The sequence below is a fragment of the Trachypithecus francoisi genome, unplaced genomic scaffold (genome assembly GCF_009764315.1).
Source record: "Trachypithecus francoisi isolate TF-2019V2 unplaced genomic scaffold, Tfra_2.0 Lachesis_group12, whole genome shotgun sequence".
Lineage (NCBI taxonomy): Eukaryota > Metazoa > Chordata > Mammalia > Primates > Cercopithecidae > Trachypithecus > Trachypithecus francoisi.
This window is the reverse complement of record NW_022681457.1, coordinates 41,931,407-41,956,835: the sequence shown is the minus strand read 5'-3', so window position 1 is coordinate 41,956,835 and position 25,429 is coordinate 41,931,407. Positions and strand designations below refer to the sequence as shown.

Sequence of the window (25,429 nt, the reverse complement as noted above, 5' to 3'; positions counted from 1 at the left end):
CTCTCACCTCAACCTCGCAAGTAGCTGGGATTACAGGCACACACTACCACACCTGGCTAATTTTTGTACAAGTTTCATCATGTTGGCCAGGCTCGTCTCACACTCCTGACCTCAGGTGATCCACCTGCCTCAGCCTCCCAAAGTGGTGGGATTACAGGCATGAGCCATCGCACCTGGCCAAAAGTTCTTAGTCTTAATTAAAGCAAAGTAAGAAGTAGTGTTAAAAAATGCATTGGCAGTTTGACAATTGTTTTTGTAATACAGTTAAGCATGAAACTGGATTTAGTGAGGAGCCAAATTTCACATACATGCTTGCATCGCTTCACACTATGTTTACTGTTTTGGGTGGATAGTGCTAGAGTACTTATTGGTCATGTGCCTTAAGTGAATTTCTTGATTGCATGGAATGTATAATAATATTGGTGAACTTAAGGATATTACATTTTGTATCAGAAGTAAAATATTCATCTTGTGGGGTTTTTGGGGCCCTATGTAACACTGTAGCCTCCAGGGTAGATTAACAAGGAAAAATTTAGGGTTGTTTTTATGTTTATTTGTTTTTGCTTCTAGTTTTCATTTGGTTGCTGTTTACTTTCCATTTATCTTGAATTCCTAGGCTACCTTTGTCAGGCCCACAGGAACTGATGGAGCACACCAGTCTTTTACCCTTCAACTAACTTTTTGGATTTTAAGCTTCCTGATACTGTAAGTGTGTTGAGTATACTTTGGTAAATAGAATTTGAGTCATATTTATTTCTCTTGCCTAATTTATTCAAAATTTGTAAACTCTTTGTGAATATTCTTAATTCATGGCAATGTGTTTGACTGCATACAGTCAAGCATGGCCACTAGAACCGCTCAGGGAGAGAGAACCCTAAACCTGACATGCCAGCAAAAGTGTGAAAATTTCTTACCAGTCTCTGGCCTCTTTCTCTCTGTGCAAACTGGTTAAATGAAAGGTTAAAGTTATCTCTTCTGTAAAGTTTTAATTAATACAAAAGAACTTTAATTAATTGGTTTAATAATGATAAGAACTTCTATTGTTATAACATCAGCCCTCTTGCATGGGAAAGCTTTTATACAACCAGAAAACATGCATTGAAAGTAACAATTGGATGAAATCCCTTTACAAAATGTTTAATGACCCAGCAGGTGACCAAATGTACCTGAAGCTTTAATTGTTTTCCCAGGAATATGGGGCCAAACATCGGTTATTAACTATTTTAGTAATTTGTAAGTTACCTCACCAATGTATTCAAATTGGATTATTTTATTATTTTATTTATTGGTTCACTCCTCCTGGCCCACATGATGGGTTAAAGAGAACATTGCCAGTAGGCCTACACTCTTCCAGAAGGGCATCATTCGTTAGATCCTTTTTCCTTGGTTTAAAGTAAAAAAGCAATGATTAGAAATGTACCCCTCATGATAGGCTCAAATTTTACTGTAAGGGCTACAGTTATGCAACAGACTTTAAATTGTCTTGTGAAAGTTATAATAGGATTCACTGAACAGAGAATTATCTGTGCAGCTGCTAGCACTTGTGGCCTATGGAAAAATACATCAAATGAAGATTATAGAAATTCAGTGATAGAGAATTTGCAAAGGGACTCTTAGTTAAGTGAGTAAACTGTTTATCTAGCTCATTCTTTGATCCATTTGATTTTAGGAGGCTCAGTTTTCGGGACCCTGGGTAAGGAGCATACTCCAAACTCTTGGTATTATCTTCCCATTAGTCATAATAATAGTCTTCCTGGTATGATGTTTTCTCTCAAAGGTTTTAAATGCTTGCATGCAGCCATTTCTAGAGTGTCATATGATCTCTCTTCAACTGGAATAACAAGAGTTGAAAGAAATGAGCAACCATCAGGATTTGTATTTTAGCAACATCTCCATGGTCATGTGGGAGAATGAATTCCAGGGAAAGGCAAAGTCAAGAATGAAGACATAAGGCTCAATGAAATGATTGTTCATGTAACACAGGTGAGAAATATCTTCTCATACAGTTACAGAGAAATTGGACTTCAGGGCACAGATAAGACAGCACTTGATGATGGATTAAATAAGAGAGCAGAGACAAAATGTTTACCAGGTTTGAGATAGTACATGGAAAATCATACCATTCACTCTAATGGAAATAGTGAAAACACAGCCTTTTTTTCTATCTTAAATCCGTCATTCTCAAAGCTAGGTCTGTACCTTTCTAACATGATCTTTCTAAAACACTTTTGATTACAACAGTCCATGCATAAGAAATTTGTTAATGGATAACCAATACTCACAGAATAAAGTCCAGATACTGCATTCAAGTATCTGCCTAATTTGTTTGTAACTCACCTCTTCTCTCTCATTCTCTTACCCTAATCATAGTCTCTGAGCCTCTTTGTGTGTGTGTGTGTGTGTGTGTGTGTCAGAGAGAGAGAGAGGTAGAGAGACAGAAAAAGAGAGAGAGAAGAGAGAGCTATTTGGCCTCTAGTTAAATCTTCCTAGAACCTTGCCCAATTGGCAAACTTGTATCTATTTTTTTGACCTAGTTAAAATAGTACTCCTTCTATCCAAGTTTCCCAGATGTCTCCTTCATGCCAAATTAATTACATCTCATGCTTTAGCTGTCATAGCAGCCATAATCTTATTTTAAAAAATATAATGTTGCATCATCAGAATGTGTTTCATGTCTTTATGCCATTAGAGTGTGAGTTCCCACATGGCTGAGATTCTCTTTCTCTTGTACTGTATATCCACCAATGCTGAATACTTTTCTTTACATAGAGGAGGTGCACAATAATGTTTAATAAATAAAATAAACATGGGACAAGTGTGTTAGTACAAGCATGGGCATAGACTTGTGTGGATCCTTTTTGTGGACCATTTTTTTCTGACTCTGTACACACTGTTTTATTTCTAGTTTGTCTAGGACTCTGAGATGAAAATGACCAGAAATGGCAGGAATTCACTTGACAGAAAGATAATTTTTTTAATTTCTCAAATTTAGACAATGTTAAATTTTGACAGGGCTTAGTATATGCTAACACTGTCCACAGCTGTCATCTTACAGCATCACCATTCACTGAATAACATCTTATTTGAAATATCAAATATTTTCAATGTATTTGTTTTAATGACTGTTTGCAAAGTGTTCTAGATTTTGCCAATATGCAGACTTACACGTCAGAAATCCTCTATTAACTTTTCCAAGATATTTGATACATTACGGTTGATTTTAAATTTCTAATATCTTTGACAAAATTTGGTCTCATCACCTAAGTATTTGAAATACACTTGTTTGTTATGTTATGCATTATTCATATATATGAATAAAGTGTATTTATTATAGTAGTCTTATTAAGTATGGATACAATTGAAGCTTTACATTGTGGTTTTTACACAGATTGCATGTTTACTGTATAGTACCCAGGTGATACATATTCATCTATAAATCTGATGACCAACTTTTGAAATTTGAAAATAGTCATCATATTTCAGTGTATATACCTAGTTATTTTGTTTTTAGAGAGAATAATAATATATATGTAATACTTGTTAGACAATTAAAACTGCTAAATATATTTTCAATAATTAATATTCCATAAATATATTATATTAATATTCCAGCAATATATTTATATATTTTTTTTATTTTTTAGAGAAAAGGCCTGTCAACCAGGCTGCAATGCTGCGGCATGACTATAGCTCACTGCTGCCTCAAACTCATGTGTTCAATCAATCCTCCTACATCAGTCCCCTGGGTGGGCACTATTGGCTCAAGCCACCATACTTACTTAGGTTTTTTGTTTGCTTATTTCAGAGACTGAGTGTCTTGCTATGCTGCCCAGGCTGATCTTAAAATCCTGGTCTCAAGCAGTCAACCCACCTCAGCCTCCCAAGTAGCTGGGATTACAGGTGCAGTGGCTAAAGCAGTATTTTTTAAAATCTAAAGCCACTTCAAGAAATAGGGAAAATACACACAATTAAATTAATGTAGAAGAGCTATTCACACAGTTAACTCTACAAATACATCAAAAGGTATAGAAGATTAGATACTTTAGAAGAGGGCACATAGACCAACAGAACAGAAAAGAGAACTCTTAAAGCCCCATACCTACAGTCATCTGATCTTCAACAAAATCGATTCAAATAAGCAATGGGGAAAGGATTCCCTATTTAATTAATGATGCTGGGATAGCTGGCTAACCATATGCAAAAGAATACAACTGGATTTCTGTATTTCACTGTATACAAAAAATTAATTAAAGATGCATTAAAGATTCATATGTAAGACCTCAAACTACAAGAATCCTATAAGAAAACCTAGGAAACAACATTCTGGATATCAGTCTTGAGACAGAATTTATGACTAAGTCCTCGAATGCAGTTGCCACAGAAACAAACATTGACAAGTGAGACATAATTAAACTAAAGAGCTCAGCACAGCAAATGCAACTATCAGCAGAATAAAGAGACAGCTTACAGAATCATAGAAAAAATTCATAAATTATGCATCTGACAAAGGTCTAATATCCAAAATCTATAAGAATCTTAAACAATTCAACAAGCAAAAAGCAAATAACCCCATTAAAAAGTGGGGAAAAACATGAATAGACACTTCTCAAAAGAAGACATATGAGTAACGAAAAAATAAAAAAGAAAAGATGCTCCATATCAGTAATCACTAAAGAAATATAAATCAAAGCCACAATAGGATATCATTCCACACCAGTCAGAATGGCTATTATTAAAAAGCCAAAAAACAACAAATGCTGGTGAAGCTATGGAGAAAAGGAAACACTTATACACCATTGGTAGGAGTGTAAATTAATTCAGCCACTGTGGAAAGCAGTTTGGAGATTTCTGAAAGAACTTAATACACAACTACTATTCAGCAATCCCATTATGGGTATATGTCCAAAAGAAAATCAATTTTTCTAACAAAAAGACATGTGCACTTATATGTTCATTGCAGCAATAATCACAATAGCAAAGACATGCCATCAACTTTGGTGCCCATAAACAGCAGACTGGATAAAGGAATTGTGCTAATATACACCATGGAATACTATGCAGCCATAAAAAAAGAACAAAATAATGTTCTTTGCAGCAACATGGATACAACTGGAGGCCATCATCCTGAGCAAATTTACTCAAGAACAGAAAACCAAATACTGCATATTCTCACTTGTAAGTAGGAACTAGATATTGAGTACTCATGAACATAAAGATGCCAGTAATAGACACTGGGAGCTACTGGAGTGGGGAGGGAAGAAAGGAGCAAGAGTTGAAAAACTATGCGATACTATGCTTATTACCTAGGTGATGAGATCAGTTACATCTCAAACCTCAGCATAATGAAATATACCCTTGTAACAAGCCTGCACGTGTACTCCCTGAATCTGTAATAAAAGTTGGAAGTAAAAAAATAAAATAAAACAACCAAAATGAACAAAAATTGAGTACAGTAACCGTTAATTTAAAAAAAATATTTTATTTTATCTCATTTTATTTTAGGTTCCAGGATACATGAGCAGGACGTGCAGGTTTGTTACATAGGTAAACATGTATCAGGATGATTTGCTGCACCTTTCAACCCATCGCCTAGGTATTAAACCCCCATGCATTAGCTATTTATCTGGATGCTCTCCCTCCCCTCCCAACACCCAAAGGTCCCACTGTGTGCTTTTCCCCTCCCTATGTCCATGTGTTCTCATTGTTCAGCTCCCAATTATAAATGAGAACATGCAGTGCTTGATTTTCTGTTCCTGTGTTAGTTTGCTGAGGATAATGGCTCCGAGCTCCATCCATGTCTCTGCAAAGGACATGATCTTGCTCCTTTTTATGGCTGCATAGTATTCCATGGTGTATATGTATCACATTTTCTTTATACAGTCTATCATTAATGGGCATTTGAGTTGATTCCATATCTTTCCTAATGTGAATAGTGCTGGAATTTTTAAAATTATGAACGTCTTTTACTAAAGAATACACATGCCTAGTGTGTTAGTCCATGTTTCAATGCTATAAAGCAATACTCAAGACTGGGTAATTTATGAAAAAAAAAAGTTTATTTGGCTCATAGTTCTCCACGCCCTACTAGCATGGTGTAGCATCTACTCAGCTTCTAGTGAAGGCCTCAGGAAGCTTACAGTCAGTGAAAGGCAAAGGGGAAGCCAGTGTAATTCATGGTAAGAGAGATACCAGGTTCTTTTAAATAATCAGCTCTTGCATCAACTCGTAGAGTGAGAACTCACTCATAACCATGGGAAGAGCATCAAGCCATTCATGAGGGATCCATCCTCATGGCTCAAACACCTCCCATTAGGTCCACCTCCAACATTGGAGGTCACATTTCAACATGAGATTTGGAGGGGGCAAAACATCCAGACCATGCCACCTAGAAAGCCATTTTTTACAAATCATATTTTGTTAATACTGAATTTGATGAAAATTTATGATAAAATATTGGGATTTAATATATATAAACATATACGTGTGTGTGTACATATATATATATGTGTGTGTGTGTGTGAGTAGGAAAACTACAAAATTTTGTAGTCAATTCAATTACTTTCTTTGATTGTGCCCTTCTCTTAAACTATGTAAGTGTTGAAAATACTTTGAAAGAATTGGTGCCTCTGTCTTGCCAAACTTAACGTGTTACGCTCTTCCAATATTTTAGTGGCAAGTCACTTTCATACACTACCTTAACCAAAATTATCAACTATTTTGCTTAATAGCTATGTATTTGAATATATCCAAGTTTATACCAATATCTTTGAATATTTCTTCTTATTGCCTTTCAGTACATACTTCTAGGCTGAAGTTGTTTTTTTCCTGAAATACATATTTGAATTGTTCTTTTAATGAAATTCTGGGAGAGAAGTTTTTTGATTATTTTAGTTGCTTATAAAAAGAGATTTGGAATTAAATGACACTGGCCCTCACCCCCTCCTGGGATAATGGATGTTCTATTAAAATAATGATCATTTGTTAAGTCAATTGCATTCTTTCTGCTTATACTTACTCTTTCACTCTATATTGCCAACTGATTGAATTTATTCACCTTTAAAATGTATGACTTTCTACTTCTCATCCTTCTCTATTAAAGAACCAGAATAATACAACAGTAACGATGTCTCATTCAGAGATAAAATGTAGGGATCTAGCTGGTTAGGCTGCATGAGGAAAGTAGCAGAGATAGAATCTTTTCATAAAGTTTATCTCTACTAATATTAGTTTCTGAATAACTCATAAAATAAAAGAATACTGCCCATAAATGAGACCATTGTACTTTTTCAGAGTCAATTTCCTAATATTTCTTGAAGTCTTCTCTTAACTTAGGAAAACAATGATAGTGGCATTAACTGGTATGCAATTATGGATGCTATATGCTAAGAAGGTTTTGAGCTAACTTCTAAGTTTCACTAGTGTCAGCTACAGTATTCTTCTTCATTCTAAGAGAACTAAAGGGTCCTTCTCCCCACAATAAGCTATCTAATTATGTAAAGAATAGAGATTAACTGATTATGATGAATAAATTAATCTCAGAAGAAGCACAAACTCAGAGATTTCTAATTAGCATAATTTTCCTGGGACAACTAGAAAAATTCTCTATTCTTATTAACAATAATCAACAGAACAATAACTAATTTTGGGCAGCACACTATAAAATTATTAGAATCATCGTTAGGACACAGATTAAGAAGTTATAAATTCATATCAAAATTGTTTAAAAACTAACAACAAGCAACGGCCTAAAGAGCAACCTCTGTTTCGACTTACAAGATTACTCATATTTGTTTGTTAGGCTTTTATCATCATCATCACACTGATACACTGAATATTTGGCTTGCATTATGCTATGCATTCTGTATGATGAAATAACTTTAATCCCTACAACAACTTAATAGGGTCAGTGTCAGTATTGCATCCAATTTAATGATCATGCACAACAGCAACCTTACTTTGCTTGGCTCTCATTAAAGTATAATTTCTCTAGAATAGCTATTTTTAGATTTTTAAATGAATTATTATTATATATTAATGATTTTTAAATTTTTACTTAAATATTTAAAATAACTATGTTAATACGGAGCTAGGCAATGTGAAAATATGTAGAATAAATGTGAGATAGTTCTGGTAATTCTCAGTATTCCGTGTTTCTAGAAAGAATACCCTGCAGCGTAGATTTGACATAACAGTTTTTGTTTTTATCTGACCAACAAATCAGAATGAAAATGAGGACTAGAGCAATGTTAGAATATATTATTTTATGATATTTAAAGCAGAAATATGTAGGCATAACAGGTCAAATCATAGAAAACAAGATTCCAAATTCTTAAGCCAAATGTGATTAATAAAATCATTAGGAAAATAACAAGAATAGCTACATAAAGAGAAACAAACAAAAAACTACTTTGACAAATTATCTCCCTTAACAATATAAAATTACTGCATCCAAATAACTACATTTAAAAGTATGACAACATGGGGAAGAGAAAATACTCTGAATTTTATTTTCCTTTATGCATCAGACATTAAAATGTGAACTTCATCATTAAATGGACTATATCTGCTCAATGGAATGATGTGTATGATGTTCATATTGACTTTTAAATCTTGAAAGTACTCTAGAATTCAAATATTGTGTTCTATAGTCTTTCATAAAAATAAACTTACCAAACAAGAAGATATCAACAAATAATATGTATTAACCTATTTAAGTTTGTCATGACTATATATGAGCATCATAAATATATATATACACATAAATAGTGTATGTATAATAATATAAAAACAGCGGTCACAGGATATCTTGCATGTTTGTGAGCTTTTGATAACGAATTATTAAATACTTGGCAAAGTGCTGGGTTAGCAGATAAACAAAAGCAAATGTGTTTGTCACGTACATGGGAGATCAATGTGAAAGAATCGTAACGCATATCTGCCAGTGTAACAAGGTAAGAGAAAAGAAGCACATGTCTGAAATATACATGCAAGAAGCAATCAAATGTCCATTATGGCTCCTCATAATTGCATCTCCATACCCCCTCACTCTCTAAACCCCAACCATGCTGGCATTCCTGTTCTTCCAATGATACTGCAACCATACTCATGCCTTAGGATCTCCTTACCTCCCTTTCCTCTGCCTGTATCCTACATTCCCGTAGACAGACTGATTGTCTTTCTTTTGCTAGATTTTGGTAAAATGTCACCTTTTCAGTGAGTTCTTTCATGGCCAACTGGTTGAAAATGGCAACCACTTTCCAGTCTTCCACATAAAACAGTAATTATATCACTAATCACCATCTAAAATTGTTATTGCTACATCCACAGTGCCTAAAATAATGCTATCTTATAATAGGTGATATATAAGTGATACATATTTGTATACATACCTCACAGTCTGATTTTATAAATGGTTTTATTAAAACAAAGCCACACCCATTTGTTGATATTGTTTATGGCTCCTTCACTCAATGACTGAGTTCTATAGCCCTAAATATTACCTATTATATACTGGATGTATAGTGATAGCTGCACATAAGTGATATACAGTGATATCTTGCTTTATTGCACTTTGCTTTTTTGTTCTTTGCAGATATTGTGCTTTTTAAAAATTAAGATTTTTGGCAACCCTACTTCGAGCAAGTCTATCTATGCTAATTTTTTTTCGAATAGCATTTGCTGGTTTAGTGTCTGTGTGTCACATTTTGATCATTCTTGTAATATTTTAAACTGCATATTATTAATATATCTGCTTTGATGATATGTGATCAGTGATCTTGATGTTAATATTGTAATTATTTTGGAGTGCCATAAACTGCACCCATGTTAAGACGTCAAGGCTAACCAATGTTGTATGTATTCTGACTGCTCCACTGACCAGCCATTTCCCCATCTCTCTCCCTCCCTTCGGGTGTCTCTATTTCCTGAAATATGTTGAAATTAGGCCAAGTAATAACCCTACATTGGTCTCTACATGTTCAAGTGAAGGAAGAGTTTCAAGTGTCTCACATTAAATCAAAAGCTAGAAATGATTAAGCTCAGTTAAGAAGACATGTCAAAAACAGAGAGGCTAAATTCTAGGACTCTTGTGCAAAACATTTTGCCAAAGCGTGAATACAAAGGAAAAGTTCTGGAAGGAAATGAACACACCTTAGATAAGAAAGCAAAACAGCCTTATTGCTGATATGGAAAAGTGTTTTGTGGTGTGAAGGGAAGAGTAAATCAGCTGTAACATTTTCATAAGCCAAAGCCTAATCCAAAACAAGTGCCTAACTCTCTTCAATTATGTGAAAGTTGAGAGAAGTGACAATCCCTCAGAAGAGAAGTCTGAAGCTAGCAGAGGTTGGTTCATGAGGTTTGAGAAAGGAAGCCATCTCTGTAACATAAAAGTGTGACGTGAAGCAGCAAGGGCTGGTGTAGAAGCTGCAGCAAATTATCCAGACGATCTAGCTTAGATAATTGATGAAGGTGGCTACACTAAACAGCGTAATTTCAATGTAGATCAAACAGCCTTATATAGGAAGAAGATGCCATATAGGACTTTCATAGCTAGAGAGAAGGCAATGCCTCGCTTCAAAGCTTTAAAGGACAGACTGACTCTTTTGTTAGGGGCTAACGCAGCTGGTGACTTTAACTTCTAGTCAGTGCTTATTTGTGATTCTGAAAATATTAGGGCACTTCAGAATTACACTAAATCTACTCTTCCTGTGCTCTATAAGTGGAACAAAACCTGGATGACAGCACATCTGTTTAGAGTATGGTTTACTGAATACTTTAGGTCCACTGATAAAACCTACTGCGCAGAAAAAAAAAAAGGCTTCTTTCAAAATATTGCCCTTTATTGAAAATTCAATAATCTGATCAATTTATTGAAAATTCAATAAACAACAACATTTGGTTACCCAACCTCTGAAGGGGATGTACAGGAAGATTATTGTTGTTTTCATTCCTGCTAACACATCATCCATTCTGCAGCCACAGATCAAGGGGTAATTTCAATTTTCAATTCTTATTATTAAAGAAATACTTTTTGCAAGGCTATAACTATTATAGATAGGGATTCCTTTGATGAATCTGGGCAAAGTAAAATTTTGAAAAGGATTAATCATTCTAGATACCATTAAGAACATCTGTGATTTATAGGAGGAATTCAAAATACCAACATTAACAGGAGATTGGAAGAAGCTGATTTCAACCCTCATGGATGATTTGGTGGAGGTTCAAGACTCCAGTGGAGGAAGTAATGGCAGGCATGATAGAAATAGCAAGAAAACTAGAATTAGAAATGAAGCCTGAAGTTATAACTGACCTACTGCAATCTCAGAGTAAATATTAAACCAGTGAATAGTTGCTTCTTACGGAAGAGCAAACAACTTGGTCACTTGAAATGAAATCTACTTTTGGTGAAGATCCTGTGAATATTGTTGAAATGACAATGAAGGATTCAGAATATTCCATTAAATTAGTTGATAAACCAGTGGCACGGTTTGAGAGAATTGACTCCTATTTTGAAAGAAGTTCTACCTTGGGTAAAATTTTCTCCCGCAGTATTGCATACTACAGAGAAATCATTTATAAAATAATCACTTGATGTGGCAAACTTCATTTTTGTCTTATTTTCAAAAATTGCCACAGCCAACCCAGACTTCAGCAATCATCACCCTGATCACTCAGCAGCCGTCAATACTGAGGCCACACCCTCCACCAGCAAAAAGATTACAACTCATTGAAGTCTCAGATTATATTAGCATGTTTTAGCAATAAATTATTTTTTAAATTAAAGTATCCACATTAAAAAAAATAGCACTGCACAGTCAATAGACTTTAATATATTTAGTAAATGATATAGTATATAATAGACATATCTTTTACAAGCACTAGAAAAAGGAACCTTTGATTTTGTCCTATACATTTTTGGGGGCCCATTGTACCTTATGAAAACTATTACTTTCTTCATATGCTCTGCATACAGAATTGTTTCTTTTACATCTAGTAGTTTTAATTATGTATATTAACTGTGGATGACAAAAACTTAGAGTAGTCATGATTAAAGGTACAATTGACCAGAAAATATGTTTATATTTCTGTAGCAAACAATGACCCAACATAATGAACATAATTATGACTTCTAACATATACCAAGACATGTCAGAATTTAAAAATATTATACAATTTTGGATTGTATTAATGTATTAATAATGCATTTATATAAATATAACTTAAAGAACCCTAAACATCATTTTTAAATCATGCTTTCTGTATAATTTTAACATACCAAATAACTCTACTATGTCTCCTTTGGCTTTCCAGGAGTTCCTGTTATGTCCAAATTAGTTTGGGTCAAAAATACTTGATTTTAGAATTTCAAATTTAATTTTGTGAAGCTTGTCAAATATCAGAGTTTTAAAGCATTTGATCAAAAGGGGATCACAGGACATTATGAATTAAAACCAAAATGACAAAAGATTTTAAAGGCACAAAGCACAAGAAAATATCTTCATGAAACATGGAACAGAACCTCTGTTTCCTAGGTCAGTTGCCTAAAAAGTTAATAAAAACCTTTTACAATTTTCTATTAAAGAGAATATCAATGCTGTGAGAAAACCTTGTTCTTCCAACACAAGAGCCCAGATTCTAACCTTCTGTCAGTGTGCTTTTGATATTAATGTTCAATTTTTAGAAAAAAACATGAATAATTTTCTTCTAATTTCAGCAAACTTGATCACACATAAAATTTTTTTCATGAGATTAATTTTTCACAAATCTTCTACAACTTACTTTAGCCTTCGGTTTTCCCTTTACTTGTTTTTGGGGGGCATTCTACTTTGGGGGAAAAATTACTTTCTTTATATGCTTTGAATATAGAATTATTTCTTTTATATGGAGTAGTTTTAACTATGTATATACATTCTTAGTAACCCTAATTTTCTTATGAAAAAACTAGAAAGTAAGTCATTTTGAACTGTTTCATACCAGTATTTGTTGGTGAAAACCATTTTATAATTTTAATCTCATTTTTTTTAAATTAACAGGTCTAAATACATTTAGCTTTTCTGTACCATATAAAATTAAGGTGTCAAAGTATATAAACATAAATATATGTGTAATAATTAATGTTTCAGCATTTTAACATACTCAGAAATGACTCAGACATTTTATAGTTATCTATTACTTAATTTAACATAACATGCTCTTAAGATTTTAAATTATTAAGAAGAATTTTGAAACTATGATACAGGCATCCCCCACAACATCTTCCTCAGTTTCCCTGTAACCTCAGTATCCATGTGATACCCAAGAATGCCTAAAGGAAAGAGCCTGACTGAGTGCTAAATTTACATGAAAGTATAGAGCATAGGACAGAGGACAGATCTGAAGGATATAACCTCTCCTAACCTAGCCAGGAGACAAAGATGGGACTAGGGGGACAAGGATATATTGGGCTTGATTATGATTGGTGCTGGTGGTCTAGATGCTAGGATATGTTCCCAGGCATTACCATGTCTACCTCTAGATCTTAGGGTGCAGAAGCTTAAAAACAAAGACAAGCTTACATTAATATGTGTACAAACCTTCAGCAGTGCTCAGTAACCAATTCTTATAGCTTTAATTCACAGAAAAATCAAACAAGCAATAGTTTTATGAGCTTAAAATATCTATCAGAAATAACCTAAACCTGTCTGGCCAGTAGTCCCAGGCAAAATGTGTGAATCATTTCATAATACTGCAAATTCCAAAGACATTCTAATTTTATTTTGCTAACAATCTTAACCTAGCTTTATTTTAAAAGTATTACTAAATTTGCATCAACTAAATGGCATTTGACTTAACTGAGGATGAACTAGATATAAAGCAGTCTTTGCAAGATTCAGAACAGCCCCAAAGACAGCTCAAAGGAAAAACAATCTTGCTAGTCACAAATGGAATACAACCCGTACCTCTCTGATCATATTCTTTAAGGTGTCATCCTCTCATCTGAGTGCCTATCCATACAGGCCCAAAAGCCTTGCATACTCCACAGACAGAAAGGACAGAAAATTAAAAGCTATCCATTGAAAGGAAAAGGATGAATAAAAAGTGGGTATACCTAAAGGTTAAGGGTCATACAAATAATTTAAAACAAATGATATTGGTTATCTGACTGGGAATTACACCTGTGTGGTAACCAGGAAAGTGCAGGACCTTAGCCACTGGAGCATAGGGTGAAGTGGTTTTTGGTAGATTATCCAGGGGATCCAAAGAGGCAGTTTGAGTATACAAAGGATTTGAACTTTGTTTCAGGTCAGTTTTTTGCTCTTCATTATCATCAAGAGAATTTCTAAGGCTAACCACGGCACAATTATATGTGTTTTAGTGTAAACTTAATCGTTTCATGACTATGAATAAAGCAATTTATTAAGAATGATATATTTCTAAAATATTCTTAAAAATTTAGGAGTCTAATTTAAATAATCTATCTTTTGGTCATTGACAGTTAGAATTTCCAATGGGGTACTTATTTTAATAGCGATTCAATTCAAAACCAAAATGTATACCAGTGTGGCTATATCCAAGACCAATCACACAAATTATTTTTTCCCATTAATCATGATTTTGTAAAGGAGACAAACAGTGATTTTTATTTTTTTACCACCTGCTTGACTAGATCACAAAAAGACAGCCTGGGAACCTAATCTGTAAGAAGTTCTTGCCCTTCTGTTGGCTTATCAGGTCCTTGGTTCCCATTACTATGACATCCAAAAGAGCAGAGTGGCTTTGGTGATAACTGCACACAGTTTCAAAAGTACAGGATCAAGAGAAACCTCCCCCTTCACTCTCTGAAGGTTTACTAAAAAATCAACTCACAAGGGATATTAAAGGAGACATGGCACACACATTTATAAACATGCATACATCACAGAGTGATTGCCCCCTTAAGGGAGAAATGAAAAGTCTTAAGAAATGAAAAGTCTTAAAACTTTGCCAAGGAGTGAGAACAACTGGCTGAATAAAACTCAGCACTCAGCAAACTAGAAGGTCCAGGACTCAGGGGAGACTCAGGAGAGACTCAGAAGGGACTCAGTCATCTACAATCACAGAGTAGCCAGAGGGACTCAAAAGATCCATACTGGTACCAACCTGTGGGTTCTTGCAGTGTTCCTGCTGAAGATGGTTGTGGTTAGAAGGGAAAATTGAAATGTAAATAGGGGAGCAGGGAAGTACAGGGCTCTCTGTTTTATGGTCTGCTTTACGAGTTTGGAGACACCGCTTAAGTCTTAGGATTAGTCTCCTGTGACAATTTTGTCTCCTGTGACAATTGCGAATTGTGTTTGGATGTTTAAAAATGTTGGTTAGAATTATAGAGTCAGAGGCGAAGCAAAATGGCCAAACAGAACCCTGTAGCAATCATACCCTAAAAGGAACATCAAATTCAACAACTGTTCACTCAAGAAAGCACTTTTATAAAAACCAAGAAATTCGATGAGTAGTCACAGTATCTGGTTTTAACATGATATCAAGCAATGAGGCTTTGAAGACGGTAGGAAAGACAGTTTTGCTTGCCTATATCACTTCTACTCCATCTCCTGTCAACGTCATGCAGAATGAGGATCTGTGTGCTTAGGGCAGACAGAGTAAAGTATATGTGGAATTTTGCATCAGAATTCAGTGCTGTCATTGTGGAATACAACACAGGACAGCATTCTTCTGGCACTGACAGAGGGAGCATTTAGACCAGCTCTGCACCAGAAGGGTATTATCTGTCCCAGTGAGAGGAATATGAGTCCCCGCATGTTCCACCCCCAGCTGCCTAAAGTGGCCTGGGGTCCAGAATCAATTTGAGAGGCAGCCAGTCCACAAGGACTGCAGTCCTTGGGTAAGCCTTGGAACCTCACTGGTCTTAGGGATAGTGGAGTTGGGATGCATGTGACCTAGTATACTACCAGCTATGATGGACAAGAAAGTGCTTACATCACCCCTCCCCTGATTCCAGGCAGTGCAACTCAGAGGGAGCCTCCTTTTGTGTGGGAAAAGGAGAGAGAAAAACACAGAGGACTTTGTCTTGCAACTTGAATTCCAGTTCAGTTCAGCCACAGTAAAATCAAGCAGCAAGCAGATTTCTGAAGGTCCATTTTCAGGCTTTGGTTCCTGGATGGCATTTCTAAGCCCACCCTGGGCCAGAAAAGAATCTGATGCCCTGAAGGGTAAAACCCACTCCCAGCAGGATTCATCAACTGCTGACTAAAGAGCCCATGGGACTTGAATAAGCATCAGTGGTAGCCAGGCCTTAGTTAAAATGGGCCTTGGGTGAGGTCCAGTACTGTGCTGGCTTCAGGTATGATCCAGTGCAGTGCCAGTTTTGATGGCCACAGGAGTAGTCATAGCATCCTTACCCCAACTCTAGGCAGTCCAGCACAGAGACAGACTCCTTCTGACCGGGGAAAGACAGGGAAGAAAGACTTTGCCCAGTAACTCAGGAAACTCTCCGTTATCTTACACAAGCCCACTCAGGTGGTGTCTCTAGAAGTTGGCAAGAGTTGCAGCATTGTTGGGCACAGTTCATCGCTAGTGCTGATACAACTACAGTGACCACAGACTTAGATCACAACACTTTGCATATATGAAAATCTTTCCCAAGGACAGCTCAGATTGTGAAGATTTGAATAAATACCTAACATTTCAGTGCCCAGACAGCAATAAACCTTTATTGCATCAAGAATATCTAGAAAAACATGATCTCACTAACAAATTACATAAGGCACCAGTGATCAATCCAAGAGTGATGGAGATATGTGACCTTTCAAACTGAGAATTTAAAACAGCTGTCTTGAGGAAACTCAGCACACTTCAAGGTAACACAAATAAGGAATTCAGAATTGTATTAGACGAGTTTAACAAAGACATTGAAATAATGAGAAAAATGCAGAAATTATGGAGATGAAAAATTCCATTGAAAAACTGAAAAGTGTATTAGAGACTCTTACCAGCAGAATTGATCAAGCAGAAGACATAATTAATTTGAAGATAGGCTCTATGAAACTACACAAAGGAGAAAAAAGAATAAAGCATACCTATAAGATCTAAAAAACAGCCTCAAAAAAGCTCACTTATGAGTTATTCACCTTAAAGAGGATGTAGAGAGAGATATTTAGGTAAACAGTTTATTGAAATAAATGATAACAAAGAACTTTCCAAACCAAGATAAACATGAATATCCTGGTACAAGAAGCACATAGAACACCAAGTAGACTCAATATGAATAAGAACCTCAAGGCATATATTAGCAAAACTCTCAAAGGTAAAGGATTTTAAAAAATCATAAAAGTAGCAAGATAAATAAGCAAAAAACATGCAATGCAACTTTAATATGAATGCAGCAGACTTCTCACAGAAAACTTACAGTCCAGGAGAGTGTGATATGACATATACAATGTGCTGAAGGGAAAATCTTCCAACCTTGAATATTATATCCAGCAAAATTGTTATTCAAACATGGAGGAGTACTAAATACACTTCCAGACAAACAAAAGCTAAGAGATTTTGTCAATATCAGGTTTGTCTTATAAGAAATGCTAAAGGGAAATCTTTAATCTGAAAGCAAAGGACATCAATAAACAATAAGAAATCATATGAAGATATAAAAATCACTAGTAATACTAAGTGCAAAGACAAATACAGAATACTCTAAAATTGTAACTGTGGTATGTAAGCCATTCACATGTTTAGCAAGAAGACTGGATGGCAAACCTATCAAAAATAATAACTGCAATGCCTTTTTAAGAAATAGACAATATAAGAAGACAGACAAGAAAAAGTCAAGAAGTAGAGAAGAATAAGTTAAGTTATGAGAGTCTTTTAGTTTTGTCTTTGCTTGTTTGTTTTTTTCTTTTCTTTATAATCAGAGTTAACTTGTCATCAGTCTAAAATAATTGATTATAAGATGATATTTGCAAGCCTTATAGTAACCACAAAATAAAAAACTATAACAGGTACACAAAAAACAAACAAACAAAAAAAACCAATACATTAAAATATATTAATATGGTTTGTCTCTGTGTTCCCACCCAAATCTCATCTTGAAATGTAATCCCCATATATTGAGGGAGAGACCTGATGGGAGGTGATGGGATCATGGGGCAGTTTTCCCCATGCCATTCTCATGACAGTGAGTGAGCTCTAATGAGCTCTGATGGTTTTAAAGGTGGCAGTCTCCCCTGCACTCTCTCTCTCCTGTCCCCATGTAAGATATATGCCTTGCTCCCTCTTTGCCTTGTACCATAATTGTAAGTTTCCTGAAGCCTCCCCAGCCATGCAGAACTTTGAATCTAATAAACTTCCTTTGCTCATAAATCACATAGTCTCAGGTAGTATCATTACAGCAGTGTGAGAACAGACTAATAAATACACTATCAGGCAAAATCACTCATACAGAAAGGAACACAGAAAGGAAAGAAGAAAAAAAGAAAAAGGGGATCAACAAAACAACTGGAAGATAAATAACAAAATAGCAGTATTAAATGCTTTTTTATCAATAATAACATTGCATATACATGGACTAAATTAAATCAAAAGATATAGAGTGGCTGAATGGATATAAAAGCAAGACCCTACTATGTGCTGTCTATAAAAAACTCACTTCACCCATAAAGACACATAGACTAAAATAAAAAAGGTATAAAAAAAGATATTCTATGCCAATGTAAAGCAAAAAGGAGCTCTAGAAGTGCTTATAATGATATCAAATAAAATAGAGTTCAAGAAAAAAACTGATAAAAAAGAGGTAAAAAGGTCATTATATGACAAAGATATCAATTTTGCAGGAGAGTATAACAATTGTAAACTATGTATACACCCAACACTGGAGCACCCAGATGTATAAACCAAATATTATTTGAGCTAAAGGAAAAGATAGACCCCAATATATCAATGCCTTGGGAGTTCACCCCACTTTCAGCATTGAAAAGGTCATACAGACAGAAAATCAACAAATAAACATTACACTTAATCTGCTCTATACATCATAGGGACCCAACAGATATTTATAGAATATTTTTCCAAAAGGTGAAAAATAAATTTGTCTCCTCAGCGCATACACATTCTCAAGAATAGGTCACATGTTAGACCACAAAAACATTCAAAAAGAATAAAATCATATCAAGTATTATTTTAACCACAATGGAATTGAACTAGAAATCAACAATAGGAGGAATTTGGGAGCTATATAAACACATGATATTAAATAATATGCTCCTCAATAATCATTTGTTTAATAAAGAAATTAAGAAGAAAGTTTACAAAATATCTTGAAACAAATGAAATTGGAAATAAACCATACCAAAATCCGTGGAATACATCAAAAGCAATACTAAGAGAGAAGTTTATAACCACAAATGCCTACACCAAAAAAAGTAGAAACACATCAAATTAGTAACAGAATAATACATCTTTAAGAACTAGAAAAGCAAGAGCAAACCAAACCCAAAATTAGTAGAAGAAATAATACAGATCAGAGCACAAATAAATAAAATCAACACACACAAAAAAATAAAAGAGCAAGGAAATGAAAAGTTGGTTTTTTGAAAAGATAGAAAAAAATGTCAAACTTTTAGCCAGACTAACAAATAAAAAGAGAAGACCTAAATGAATAAAACTAGAGATGAAATATGAGACATTACAGCTGATACCAAAGTAATTCAAATGATCACCAGAGAATATTATGAGCAATTATATACTGATAAATAAGAACCTACAAGAAATGGGCAAATTCCTAAACATATACAACCTTCCAAGATTTAGTCATGAAGAAATTCAAAACCTGAAAAGGCAAATAACAAGTAATTAGACGGAAGCAGTAATAAAAAGTCTCCCATCAAAGAATATCCTAGGATCTGAGGCTTCACTGTTTAATTCTATCAAACATTTAGAGAATAACTAATACCAATTCTGCTAAAACTATTCTACAAAATCAAGGAGGGAATACTTTCAAACTCATTCTATGAGACCAGTGTTACCCTGATACTAAATCCAGACAAAAACATGTCAAAAGAAAACAAAACTACAAGCCAATATCACTCATGAACATAGACGCAAATATACTTAATTAAATATTAGCAAACAAATTCAACAACACATTACAAAGTTTATCTGTAATGATCAAATGAGATTCATCCCAGGAATGCAAGAATGGTTCACCATATACTAATAAATAAATATGAGACATCACATCAACAGAATGAAGTACAAATCTATTAATATATGACGATTTTGGTTAATGCCAAAAAGTTCATTTGATACAGTTCAACATCCTTTCCTAATAAAAATTCTTATAAAACTAGATATAGAAGGAACATACCTCGACACAATAAAAACCCACAGATAGTATATTGAATAGGGAAAAGCTGAGAGCCTTTTCTCTTAGATCTGGAACAAAACCAGCATGCCCACTTTTATCCAACACAGTAGTGGAAATTCTAGCCAGAGGAATTAAACAAGAGAAAGTAATGAAAAGCATCAAAATTGGAAAGAAAGAAGTGAAATTATCTTTATTTGCAGTGGTTATAATCTTATATTTGGAAAAATTTGAGCACCCCACCAAAACACTATTAGAACTGACAAATTCAATAAAGATACAAAATTAACTTACAAAAATCTGTAGCATTTATATATGCCAACAGCAAACAATCTAGAAGAAAAAGAAAATAATCTCATATATAATAGCTATAAATAAAGTGAAACACATAGAAATAAACCTTCAATTGAAGAAGTGAAAGATCTTTATAATAAAAATCATAAAACATTGATTTAAAAATTGGTGAGAACATAAAAACTGGATAGTGTAGGAAAAGCTGAGGCAGGAGCTCTTGGCTTGGCATAGCCTGTTGCAACCCATGGAGGAATATGTCACTGAGCCACCACGATGCCTGGGCACTTACAGGCAGGCTGTGGCTGAATGGTCACCAACCACTTTGACCAGTTGTGTGATGATGAAGTGGACTTCTTTGAGGTGCTGAAGTCAGGGGAGAATAAAAAATAAATGGCAGCAGGAGTGACAATGGGGGTCCTGGGGCCAAGAGCACAGCTCAGGCCCTCCAACATGGCAGGCAAACAGCTGTGTAAAGAGTCCCAGAAAGACCGCAAGAAACCACTGCGCCCCACCGTTGGCGTGGTTGACAAGAAAGAGACACAGGTGCTCATCGTGCGTAAGAAAGAAGGAATAAGATGAGTTGGAAGAAGACCTGATCAACAACTTCGGGTTGAAGGAAAAGTAATTAATAGAAGACCAGAAAGACAATCACCTCTAGAATAAAGATTTGAAAAGCCACTTGAAGAAAAGGGTGGTCGCAAATTTTCAGTTGATAGACAGATTATTGACTGTCGACGCCTTAGTGGTCTTGGAAGAGGTAGAGGGTGCTGCGGACATGGAATGGGCTGAGGAGATGGATTTGATTCCCATGGCAAATGTGAATTTTATAGGCATAGCTGAAGTGATAGATCTGTCTTGAAACACGAGGACAAACGTGGAGGCAGTAGACCTCACTACTGGGGAACTGTGAAAGATGAATTAATTGATTTGGATTGATCAAATGTGACTGAGGAAACATCTGTAGGTGAATACCATCCAGTGGCAGACACTGAAAATAAGGAGAGTGAAGTTGAAGAGGTAAAGAAAGAGGGTCCTGAAGAGATGATTCTTGATGAGTGGAAGACTATTCAAAATAAGGAGTGGTCGAAGTGGAATTTAATATCTGAAAACCAAATGAAGCTGCTGAAGGGCAGTGGAAGATGAAAGTTGTTTTTCATAAATCAAAGAGTGAAGAGGCTCATGCTGCAGATTCTGTTATGGACCGTCTTTTCCAGAAGCCAGAAAATGATGTAATGTCTCAGTTGAAGGTTAATTTTGGAGAACTTGGCTGCCCAGAACCTGATGGTGAGGGAGGATGAGGTAGACATGGGTGTGGCAGACATCTGAACTGCGGCAGCAGGACCGACAAGTGAAGTGGTTCTGCTCCTGAATGACCCAGAGACATTTCCAGCTCTGGCATAACTGGATACCACAAGACAACCCTGGTTTCTCTGTGAGCCTTTATGTTCAAAGCTTTTGCATGCTTAAGGATTCCAGATGACTAAGAAAATTTTTTTAAAAGACTGTCATTCATACCATTCACACCTAAAGACAGAATTTTATCAGTTGTTAAAATGAACTTCTCTTGCTACACAAAAGAAACAAATATGGCAGGCAATTTTGTATTTAGAAATATATTGGTAGCAGCGATGTTTTCATAATTTTCAGAGATGACGCATTCTTCATGAATACTTTTTTATTGATGCTTGCATATATGCATTTCTAAATTTGAAATATAGATGTGAACAGTGTGTATCAGTTTAAAGCTTTCACTTCATTTGTGTTTTTTAATTAAGGATTTAGATGTTCCCCCCAATTACAAACTGGTTTTAAATCTTGGACATATCGGTTTTAATACCTACTTTGCATTTTCACACATGGTCAACTGGGACATATTAAACTTTCACTTGTCAAATTTTATCTTGTGTGAAAAACTATGTGTATTTTAATTTAGTTTTAGTATTTTCATTTTGGGAAAAATCTTTTTTCACTTCCCATGATAGCTGTAGTATATATATATATGATAAATCTTTATATACAGAAATATCAGTACTTGAACAAATGTAAAGCACATTGGTTTATTAACCTTTGCTGCTTGCATGGTTCATTAGCTTCAAATTATAACTGATTTACAATTTCAATAGTTTACTTTTTTCCCATTTTAAAAACCAAGTTAGGCACCTTATTGGTGAAAGTTGTTTAAGCTACTTATTGATAAACACATCCTGTCAAGTCAAGTAGTTTTGTAGTTATGGTTTTTGCCCCCTCACACTGGGTTGGTGAAATAAGTTGATTTGGCTAAAGTGTAATAAACTGTTATGTAAAATCAGTGTCTTGCCATTTGGTATGATTTCTGTGTGTGAAAGGACCTGAAATCAAAATAGTACATGCGTAACTGACAACTCTGTAACCCTTCCTTGTTCTAAAATGACCAAACGGTTATTTTGGTTAGTATGGCGAGATGGGGTAGTATTTTAATTTCTGGAATTTGGAAAACCGACATCCTTACTTTATAAGGTTGGAACAGCAGCACCATCCATGAAATATAAACCAAAAATATAAACCAAAAATCTTTGGTCTTTCTGAATTTCCTAGATTGCTATTATTTAAAGTTGATGAGTATTTATTCCACAGAAAGTGATAATTATCTTTTCCCTGTTCCTCTATTAGAAAATTAAGTTAGTAATGGATTCCTTCAATGGGAGCATCACCACTTATTAAAACACACATAGAGAGAATGATGAATAAAACAGGTTTTCTTGGATTTTCTTTTATTCTTTTGCTATATTTATTGATAAACGGGGAAGGAATTTTTAAATAAGTTTTAAGAATCTTTTATCACTTCATTTTCAGTAATCTTCCAGTAAACTGGCAATGTTCAGTTTAAAAAATATTGGAGATCTTCAATGTTAAATATGTCTAGTCAATTGATCCTCACATATGCTTCTAAAAGAGAAATTGTATGTACAAGAGTTACTCATTTGGATCGAAATTATTTATCTATTACCTACTATTCTGACATTTTAGGAAGGAGGTAATTATTTTTTAATTATGGATAAACTTGTGCTGGTGTTTTGGATCTTATGATGCTGAGCATGTTCTGCACTGGTGCTAATGTCTAATGCAATTTTATAATACAAGCATACCTGCCACCCAGAGGCAAGCATTAATTTAGTCCATATGGCCTATTAAGCTCTCTTGAGATTGCAACATATGCACTCCTAAATCAGTGAGTTTAGACTTTTTAAGTATGTAACTCATTTCTGAATATGTATCATGCTAATAAACCTCTTGATTTCCAGCAACATACTATAGAAAGTACCTGCTATTAAAAACATTTCACAAGTTAAAAAAAAGGACACAAATGGAAAGATATTCAATATTCATATACTGGTAGAATAATAATTATTAAAATGTCCATACTACCCAAAGTAATCTGTAGATTCAATGCAATTTCTCTCAAAATACCAATGACATCCTTCAGAGAAATAGAAAATGCAATTCTAAAATTTATATGAAACCACAAAAGAGCCAGAATACTGAAAGACATGCTGAGCATAAACAACAAAACTGGAAGAATCACATTACTTCAAATAATACTACAAAGCTATAATAACCAAAACAGCATGGTGCTGGCATAAAAACGCACAGATAAAAAGAACAGAATAAATCACCCAGAAATAAATCCATGCATTTATCATCAACTCATTTTTGACAAAGGGACAAAGAACAAACACTGAGGAAAGGACAGTCTCTTCAAGAAATGTTACTAGGAAAACTGGATATCCCTATGCAGAAGGGTAAAATTAGAACCCGATCCTTGACCATTTACATAATCAAATAAAAATGTCTTTAAAACTTAATCTAATACCTGAAGCTATGAAGCTACAAGAAGAAAACACTGATAAAACACACTAGGACATTGTTCTGGGCAAAGATTTTCAGAATAAATCCTCAAAAGCTCAGGTAGCCAAAGCAAAAATGGACATATGAGATCACATAAAGCTAAAAATCTTCTGTCCAGTAAACAATAAACAAAATGAAAAGCCAATTCACAGAATTGGAGAAAATATTTGCAAACTACCCACTAACAAAGGATTAATGACCAGAATATATAAGGAATTCAAACAACTCTATAGGAAAAACAATAATAATATAATTAAAAATGAGCAAAAATCTGAACAGACATTTCTCAAAAGAAGTGGCCAACAGGTATACAAAATAATGCTCAATATCCCTAATCATCAGAGAGATGCAAAAAAAAAAAAAAAAAAAAAAAAAAAAAAACTACAGAGTTGTTATCTGATCCCAGATAAAATGGCTTTTGTCTAAAAGACAGCAATAATGAATACTGGTGAGAATGTGGAGAAAGGGGAACCCTTGTACACTGTTGGTGGGAATGTAAATTAGTACAATCACTATGGGACAGTATGGGGGTTCCTCAGAAAAACCTGAAAATATAACTACCATATGATCCAGGAATTCCACTGCTGCATATGTATCTGAAAGAAAAAAATCAGTATATCAAAAGGATATATGCACTCCCATGTTCATTACAGCATTTTTCACAATAGCCAGCTATGCAGTCAACCTAAGTGTCCATCAAAAGATGAATGGAAAAAAAAATTTGCACTTATACACAAAGGAATATTATTCAGCTATAAAAAAAATGAAATTCTGTCATTTGCAACAATATGGATAGAACTGGAGGACATTATGTTAAGTGAAATAAGCCAGGCAGAGAAAGACAATTATCACCTGTTCTCACTCATACATGGGAGCTAAAACAAAACTAAAAATTGAACTGAAAGAGCTAGTGAGTAGAATGAT

At 34.6% G+C, this 25,429-nt stretch overlaps 1 pseudogene; it reads left to right on the top strand.

Annotated features, from left to right (window-relative positions):
• The first annotated feature begins 20,893 nt into the window (after positions 1-20,893).
• On the top strand, positions 20,894-22,021 carry LOC117092148 (annotated as a pseudogene).
• The last annotated feature ends 3,408 nt before the right edge of the window (positions 22,022-25,429 follow it).